The sequence below is a fragment of the Ambystoma mexicanum genome, chromosome 4q (assembly GCF_040938575.1).
Source record: "Ambystoma mexicanum isolate Mex_15411 chromosome 4q, UKY_AmexF1_1, whole genome shotgun sequence".
Taxonomy (NCBI): domain Eukaryota; kingdom Metazoa; phylum Chordata; class Amphibia; order Caudata; family Ambystomatidae; genus Ambystoma; species Ambystoma mexicanum.
Genome location: NC_090928.1, coordinates 543,264,809 through 543,274,397, shown reverse-complemented (window position 1 = coordinate 543,274,397; position 9,589 = coordinate 543,264,809). Strand labels below are relative to the sequence as shown.

Here is a 9,589-nt window from a genome sequence, read left to right as displayed (position 1 = left end):
TTGGAGATTCAAACCTGCGGCCTTAAGAGACCTAGTGTATAAAGACTCAATGGTGCAATATATACAGGACTATTTCGAGTTCAATGAACACTCGGTAACAAGTCAGGCTATACTATGGCAGGCATTTAAGGTATGCTTAAGAGGTCAGTCGATATCCACAGAGGGGGGAATTCTCAAAGATATTCAGGCTAGATTGGCCAGGTTGGAAACACAATGAACATCACTGCAGGCCCAGTATGCTCTGTCCTCATCCTCCCACCTGGGTACAGAAATAAAGACTAAACTAGATGAGTTCCGAGAAGCAGCTGACCAAGAGATTAGATACTTTGATAGACCCGCAGCAGCGTGTAGATATGGAGAAGGGGAACGCCCTGGGAAACTACTAGCTAGAATGGTGCGCGGAGAGAGAGGCCCCAGGAACATACCCTGCATACAATTAACAGATGGTACAATGTCAACAGATCAGAATAAACTGAAAGAGACATTCTACGCATTCTATAAAGACTTATACTCCCCCCAGTGTTCTGTTACAGATGCTGAGATAGAACAGTACCTCTCCCAGATACCGACAACGCTTATAGCAGAAGCGACTACGGAATCGCTGGAGGAACCTATAACAGTGGCTGAAATATGTGAAGCAATAAAAGCTCTCCCCAACGGGCTCCGATGGGCTGGGAGCTGAATTCTATAAAGAATTCAATCAACTACTGGCCCCAGACTACATGCCGTCTGGATGGAAGCACTAGATAAGGGTGAACTCCCAGAAACTACTAGAGAAGCAATAATTACACTTTTACTTAAATCACGGAAACCCCCGGGAGAATGTGGGTCGTACCGGCCATTATCCTTAATAAATACCGACGCCAAGATCCTAGCAAGAATACTAGCGACTAGACTCACACCATTGATGCTATATATGGTACATGAGGACCAAGCGGGATTTATAATGGGTAGATCCACAGGAACAAATATAAGAAGATGTCACCAAATAATAGCCACGATCCCCCCTGCAACTCAAGGTATAGCTGTCTCCCTAGACATGAGGAAAGCGTTTGACACAGCTCCTGGCCCTTTCTCTTTGGAGTGCTACGAAACTACGGGTTCTGCCCACAATTCATAAAATGGATCCGGATACTATACACACGCCCCTACGCGAGGATCAGAATCAACAGATCCCTCACAGACATAATGGAATTGTTGGGTGGCACCAGACAGGGTTGCCCACTCTCCCCATTACTCTTCGCTCTGATTATAGAGCCTCTAGCAGACATACTCAGATCACGTTACAGCACGTTTGGGTTAAGGCTTGAGGGTAAACTCCAAATTATAACTTTGTACGTGGATGACATTCTATTATATCTTAAGAATCCGGATTGCACACTTGGCAGGGTACTGGCAGAGGTGGGAAAGTTCGGTGAATATTCAGGGCTGCGCATTAATCCCTATAAGTCATAGATATTCCCGCTAATAGACAACACTCCACAACCCCAAAATCTACACGGTCTTATATGGAGCCCGATACACATTGTTTATTTAGGAGCTCACATAGCCAGAACTGCCCAACTTTCCCGCGCACTGAACTACACTACATTAGCAGATGCACTATGTGCAAAACTGAACCGCTGGAATGCGCTACCCATATCATTGGCCGGGAGGATAGCCTTGATCAAAATGGTGATATTGCCGAAACTCTTATCTTTTTAGCACGGTCCCAGTATGGCCCGGACGCGCTCTGTTCTCCAAAATTAACAGCGCCTGCATAACATTTGTATCGGGAGGACATCCCAGACTGAGTTGGAGGTTATTAACAGACACATATCCCAGAGGCGGGCTGATGGCACCGGATATGGAATTGTACTACCTGGCAGCGCAAGCTCAACATGCGGCTGGGTGGGCCACATGCTTTCTTAACCCTGCCTCCCCCACCCCCCTCATTAAGGGTGCGCGAAGCAATGCTGGCTCTGCATAGGATAACTAAGCCCACCCCTAAACAATACAACACGACAAACCCATCCAAGGTTACTACCATGGCATGGTCCAGAATTGCAGACTTATTCGGAGCCAGTAAGCTATATCACCCGAGTATGCCAATATGGGGGGACCCACACACACCATTCGCCATTGACAGTGAAATGGTAATACATTGGAGTGCTAGAGAAGTTACCCAGTGGGGACAGTTGTTCCCGGATCATAGCTTCCTCCAATGGAAGGACATTAAAGATGTAGTAGGTAACACAAATGCGCATAAGCAGCAATACCATAGGGTGGCGGCTCTCGCACAACATATGTTCCCAACGTTCCCGGAGAAACCTGAGATAAACATGGCACTAGGTTATATATTCACAGGAGGGACCCAGAAAATAACTGCCTCCGCTCTTTATAAAACTATAATACAAACACGCCCTGCGGTAACTCACACAGCTAAGGGCAAGTGGGAACGCGACCTGGGGCAACTGAAAGAAGACCAAGAATGGTCCTGGATCTGTGCGACGACCAAATGGATATCTTGTAATTCAAGATTCAAATTGATTCATTACAAAATAGTTCATATAGCACATTACACACCGTCCAGACTCAAGCAAATATATCCCACCTCGGCGGGGACCTGCCCAAGATGTAACTCGGAAAATGCGAACATATTTCACATGTTATGGGACTGTGCTGAGTTGAGACAATACTGGTCATAGGTTTGCGGAGCATTGGATAAGATGGCAGACCAACCGGTGGTATGGACACCACGGATCTGCATGTTGGGGGCAGAAGGGAAAATGGAACCGACGTGGCGGAAATTATTGAACCTAAACCTGCTAATAGCGAAAAGGGTCATTTTAATTAAATGGAAGAATGCGCAATCACCCACAATAGAGGACTGGAACAGAGACATGGTGTGGGTTAACGATACTGAAGAACTGTAGATGGACTCAGTCATGCCCCCCTGTAGACCCAGAAACATATGGTTGCGATATAAGCAATATCGGGCAGAGCTTACGGACCTCGAAAACCTGAGCACTAAGGAAAGTTGACCTGTATATGTTTTATGCTCGATTAACCGAATGTTATAAATGTATGTGCATAACCTGTGTGCAAATATAAATAAAGTTGTTAAAAAAAAAATAATATTATGCTTCCTTGTACTCAGAGAATTCTCAATCTGCTGAACTGCTGCTGAATGATTTCTTTGCGAAAATAGATTTACCGGTCTTGTCGGATGAAGGGAGGAAGGCCCTTGATGCTAAGATTTGTGAAAGTGAAGTGAGTGAGGCAATTTGTCTTCTTAAGGTTGGTAAGTCTCCGGGTTCTGATGGGTTGCCAATTGAATTTTATAAATCCTTTAGTATGGCTTTGGTTTCCAGGTTATGCAGGCTTTATAATATGTTTCTATCGGGAGGGACGTTATCTCCTTCAATGCGTGAGGCAGTTGTTACGTTAATTCCCAAACCAGGAAAGGACTCAACCAACTGTGGTAGTTATAGACCCATCTCTCTATTAAATGTTGATATGAACATTTTTACAAAGATCATGGCTATTAGATTACAGAAATACATTGGGGAATTGGTAGATTACTCACAAGTTGGCTTTATGAACAATAGATATGGTTATGATAATATAAGAACCTGGTTGAGTATAATTGGTCTGTCAAAAATGGAAGTGGATGAAGTTATGGTTGTGTTTTTTGATGCTGAAAAGGTGTTTGATTGTGTCAATTGGTCTTTCTTGAATTACACTTTGGTTAGGATGGGTTTTGGTCCACAATTTCTGAACATGGTGGGTGCTGTGCAATATGATATTTCGGCTAGAATATGGGTTAATGGGGTGATGTCTAATTCTTTCAAACTGTATCGGGGAACTAGACAGGGTTGTCCACTTTCCCCCTTCTTGTTTAATTTGGTGCTTGAACCATTGTTGTCATATATTAGGCAGGCTAGAAATATTCGTGGATGGAGATTGAGAGATGGTGAGGTTAAGGTGTTAGCATATGCTGATGATTTAACGGTAGTGTTAACAAATCCGGTTGAAGGGGGGGCCTTACTTCGGAATATGTTGCAGGAGGTGGGAAGGTTATCGGGTTATAAGGTCAACTGGGGAAAGTCGGTTGTTTTTCCCTTGGAAATGAGTCCAATAAGTAGCGGGTTGCTGGATTGGGATTGTCAATGGGCGGATGTTTCGGTGAAGTATTTGGGTGTTTATTTGGTGCGGGATGTCAGAAGGATCGTGGAATTTAATGTGGATAAATTGAAGGAAACCTTATTGAGGGATATACGTAGATGGGATAGATTAACTTTAAATTTATGGGCAAGAATTAATGCAGTTAAAATGGTGTTACTTCCAAAAGTTTTATACTATATACAATCTCTTCCCCTTAAATTCACTAAAAAAGTACTGCGATGCATTGATAAGGTTTTTATGGAATTTTTATGGGGAGTTGGGAAAAAGCCAAAGATTCTAAGATTTATTTTGGCACGCAGTGTTAGGGATGGGGGTTTTGGATATCCCTTATTGGAAAATTATTACAAGGGGTTCCTTTTGAAGAAAGCCTCTTATTATTTTAGGGGTGATGGACATTCAGATCCGTTTTGGCTTCGGATGGAAAAGGAAAAGTTAAATCCATTACCCATTGATTGTTTATATTCTTATCGGAAGTTGCCAAATCCCAGGTTAAGGCTTGAGGCGTTAGAAATTACTAAATCGACTGTTATCATTAATTGAAGGTGGTGATGAGAATATATTTCTTTATAGCACAGCTTCCATTTGGTTGAATCCGGGTTTGATGATTGAGAATAGAATGTTGTATTGGAAAGGATGTGCTAGCAAAGGTATTTTGAGCATAGGGGATGTGAGGGAAAATGATCGAATGGTTGCGTTTGAAGATCTTGTGCTCCGATTTGGATTAAGTAATAGGGAATTTATACAGTATACTTGTTTGAAGCAGTTAATGTTGGAGAGGCGTCAAATGCTTAGTGAACCTTTGAGTGACAAACCACAAATGTGTATGTTGTTTGGTGCTGCTCCGAATGTGGTTTCCACTTTTACTAAGTTGATACCTGAACAAGAGTGCATGCAGGCTTCATGGGAGGCTCTGAGAATGAAGTGGATGACTGAACTGGGGAGTGAATTTAAGGTATATTCATCAGCTAATCTTAGGGCGCATCTATTGGACCCCTGTTAAGATGAAAGCGAGGGGCTTGATGGCCTCAGATCTGTGTTGGGGGTGTAAACAACTGAGTGGAACTTATGTGCATATGTTGTGGGAATGTGAGAGGGTGCTTGCCTTCTGGAAGGAGGTTTTGGGTCGTGTGGATTTGGTGCTGGGTGATTCCTTTCCTCGAACTTTTGAGTCTGTGATTTTCCTTTCGAATGACCGTAGAGGTCTGAGATTTTGTGGTGCCTCTGATTGGATTAACAGGGCATTGATGACAGCTATAAAACAAATTATGAGGGTTTGGAAATAACGGAAAAAGCCACATGTTGATGGATGGTTGATGGATATGCGTACATTGTCGGGGCATGAAAAGTCTCGTGCTTATCGACTTCATCGAGAGACTGCTTACTGTGAAAGTTGGGAATCCTTCAATGATTTATTTGGGTAAAGTGTAATTAGTTGGTTTGGTTGATGATAGGGTTGGGGTGGGTGTTAGTGTTGTGGTGTTATATGTGTGTGTGTGTTTGTTGGTTGTGTACGTTTTTCATATGTGTTTTGGGTATAGGGTGGGGAATCTTGATGTGATTTTATTGTTATATGGTTGAAGTTTTACATTTAGGAAAAAACATTGTTAGAATATTGTTCCTTAATGATTCTCACAATTATTGTTATTGTTGTGTATGAGTTCAAATTTAAATAAAGATAATTTTTAAAAAACAAAGAACTTGGCACAGCTGGTCAGCTGGGGTGTGAATCCCTCAAGGTTCATAGTGGAGAGTGAGGTAAGGATGTCTGGGTGTTCGGCATGCTCCGTTAATGGCCTTCCTGATCATTTTAATAATTGGTACTGTGATGTCCCCATTATGTTGTACCTGCTAGATAAATCCCCTTTGTCTTCATGGTTGATTTCCTTTTATGGCATTTCAAGGTCTCTCAGATGCAACGAACTAAGGATTATGCTACTTCTTTGGATACATATCATTTAGGCATTTGGGTGGACCTCCTCAATTCCTTTTTCAGAGTTTTGGCAATCCTTTCATTTTGCAATGCTTCTGCAATGACCTGGTCCATTAAAGGTCTTTAATCATCCCTCGCCTTCCCCCCCATCGGTCATTTTTCTCACACTTATGAATCACATGGGCCAATTTTTCATGCAATCTTGATCTATTCTTTCTCCTGTCTCTGTCCTCATGTCTGGAAAAGTGAGGTTTCAAGGAACGGGTGAACTCCTTCCTTCTTTTTAGTGTGAGGTGTCTTTGGTAGCACTACATCAGTTGCCAACTCATAAGAGCACTTTCCCATGTCCATGCCTGTGTAGGGAACCCTTCCACATCACTACTGTGCAGGGGTGGACTAGCCCATAGGGAACTCTGGAGATTTCCCATTAGGCCATTGCATCCTTTACCTCGTTTGTCTGGTAAACTTTTTTATTTCCACATTTTCCAGCGAAGGCTTGGGCTTGCTGAAAATGTGTAATATGGGGCCACTTTGAACATTATTTCCAGGGCCTCCTTTGGTTCCCAGTCCACCCCTGTGCATGTGGCAAATCGGGTAGTCAAGCAGAATCAGTAACACAGTGAGCCAGCATCAAAATATCTAGGGACCACAACTGCCTCTTCTTGTTTTGCCTACCTGCTCTGCCCGAGCTTTTCTGTCAACTGCCCTCTGGTGCTGTCACGAAGTCACTGCACCCAGAAGGTCAGGTGTGCATGTCACCACACAATGCTAGCCAATCCATGCTTTCTCCAGTCCACTGTGCCCAACAGGGCATTTCATATTTCTCTCCACCTTTAGCCAATGCCACACCACGAATCACAATGGCATTGGCTTCAGGTCATTATTCCATTCCATGTCCAGGACAATCCTCAAAACACAAGACAGTTCTTCAATGCACCTTCAAGATCTGCTCCCAGCCAAGAGTGTATGGTAAGTTCCAGAAAGAGGAGGAACCAAAGGATTGCTGAGCATGTACACTTAAGGGGATTTAGCACCCGAGAGGGGGAATTAGAACGCTTCCCAGCCAATCAGGGAGCTTGGAAGGTGGGCTATACCTCAGAAGCGGAAAGCCACCATCTTCCCTCCTGGGAAGATAAGCCCTCGCTGCCCGATTACACCCTTCCAAACCCACTTACCTCCCCACCCCAACCCTCATTCCTTGCAGAAAGCATGAACATGGGTTGTTCTATCCCGACCCAGCACCTCTGAGTCAATGGCAACCAATAAAAGGGAGAAGGAACCACGGTTCCCTACAAGGTGCGCACCTGAGCAGCCGTGCACCTTTGATTGTGAGGTAGAGCATATTGTTTTCATTATCATGCACGTGCAATCCCTTCAATCATCATACATTTTTTTCTTCTGTTCAACAGTTCATCCAATGAGGAAGCGCATGGCAAAGTCCTCTGCAATCACTGAACTGATAGAGTCACATGTTTTTAATATGATTGGTTGTAGCAGCACTTGGATGAAGGTGCTGCGCTGCTACAGCCAATCAAACACGGTTGCACACGGTTGCTCTCGCCTCCCACTCACTCTGACAGTGAGACCTTGTGGTGAGGCATGGCGCAGGCACCTTGGTTGCAGGCGCTCTCTGGTACTTGTGCGGTCGAGTGACTCATTGTGCTCCACTTCCAGCATTTATTCAGGCCCATACATTGGGCACTGGCCTGTGTGCATTACCTTTGACAATGGGGGTAGCAGCGGTGAGTAAAATAGCGGCTGCTTAATAGTGCTTGCATGTATTGCCATGTCCGGCTGGGGGGAACCCTGCCTGAGATGCTCTTGTTAAGCGGGTGACCTGGGGCTCAGGAGAGCGATAGGCCCATCTGTGGCCAACAGGCCAGTAGGCAAACTGCACAGGCCTGCTGGATCCCTCCTGCTTCCAAATGGCAGCCGCCAGCCAGGCCCGAATTTATTATGTAAAACATCTGGGGCAGAGCAGGGCCTGATGGAGAAACGAACTGTGCTACAATGTGCCTATTCTGCTCGCCTCTGCCTGCCGAAGCGTCCCCTATATGTGGGCCAGGCAGCTCTGCAGAAGCTTAGGGCTTCAACTGGGTCTGTGCCTCCCTTCTCACCCTCGCTTAGCGGGGCTTCCAGGACAGGCCCAGCCCCTGCCCTTACGCTTGCAACTCATACTTAATTGGCAGTGGAGAATCTGTGAGCAGAAAGGCAGATCACCCCAGCTATGACTGCGATGTCCCCAAATGCAGGACGCGGACTGCATTATTTCTGGTAGTGGGGGTGGGGGACTGCGTTTGCACTTTCCCCTGATTCATTGGTAAAAGAAAGAAAAAGTAAAGTGTGGGAGAGAAAAAGTAGGTTGCACGCAGAGCCTCTGGTCTTGCAGCAGAATTTATTTTGCTCTAGACAAGGGCCAGCGCTGAGATGCTCATGTCCACAGCATTCACTGGAGGGATGAAGCACACAGGCTCCTAACCTCAGATGTGTGCACCTATGATATCAGGTGCCCGTGTTGTTCTTGAAGCCACCCTGCCCGGACTCTGTTTTCGCCCCAAGCCCCTCCAGCGTTGAGAAGGACCTGCCAGCTTTGGGGCGCTGCCACTGGCCCCGTCCAAGCACTGATTGGGCACCATTGGGCCTTGTCTTCACTGTGTTGCCGTGTCTGGCTGGGGGGCACCCCGCCTCAGTCGCTCTTGGTAAGCAGGCGACCTGCGGATCAGGAGGGACATGGGCCATATGGGGCCAGCAGGCCAGTGGGCAGACTGCAACAGGCCTGTGGGCAGACTGAAACAGGCCTGCTCGAGCCCTACTCCTTGCGATTGTGCCTTCTGGCTGGCGGCCAGGCCCAAATTTACGCAAATCCCAGGAAGAGCAGGACCAAATTGGAGAAAGGGACTGTGCTACAATGTACCTCTTCTGCTCGGCTCTGCCTGTCGAAGCATCCCATACACGTGGGACAGGCAGCTCTGCAGAGGCTTAGGGCTTCTGGGATGGCAGGGGCTGGGGCAGGGCCTGCCTTCCCACCCCCGCTTAACGGGTGTTCAAGAACAGGCCCAACGCCTTCAACTCATACTTACCTGGTGGGGAGAATCTGTGATCAGAAAGGCAGATCTTCCAGCCGTGATGCTCATCAATTGCACTTTGGAACTGCTTTGCTGACCCCTGCGATGTCCCCAAATGCGGGATACACGACTGTATTATTTCTGGTAGAGGGGGACTGCATTTGCGCTTTCCCTCGATTTATTGGTGAAAGAAACAGTCACGTTTGTGTGGACTGTGTGTATGTGCGAGAGGTTAAGCAAGAAGGTTGGTTGCAAACAGACCCCCTGGTCTTTTACCAGACTTTCTTTTGCTGCAGAGTGTAGTAGTGAAAGAGGGCTAGCGCTGAGCTGCTCAGCTCCGCAGGTGCAGTCAGTGCAAACCCTTCGCTTTGTTGACCGATACGGAAGCACTATTTATAACACAAAAGGGCATTTTCCTATATTTGCT

At 45.9% G+C, this 9,589-nt stretch overlaps 1 non-coding gene across 1 annotated transcript; it reads left to right on the top strand.

The window, feature by feature from the left end:
• Positions 1-9,169: 9,169 nt before the first annotated feature.
• LOC138468583 (U1 spliceosomal RNA) lies at positions 9,170-9,338 on the top strand. The gene has a single exon (XR_011268348.1). It is a non-coding gene; the product is annotated as a U1 spliceosomal RNA (small nuclear RNA).
• Positions 9,339-9,589: the final 251 nt, after the last annotated feature.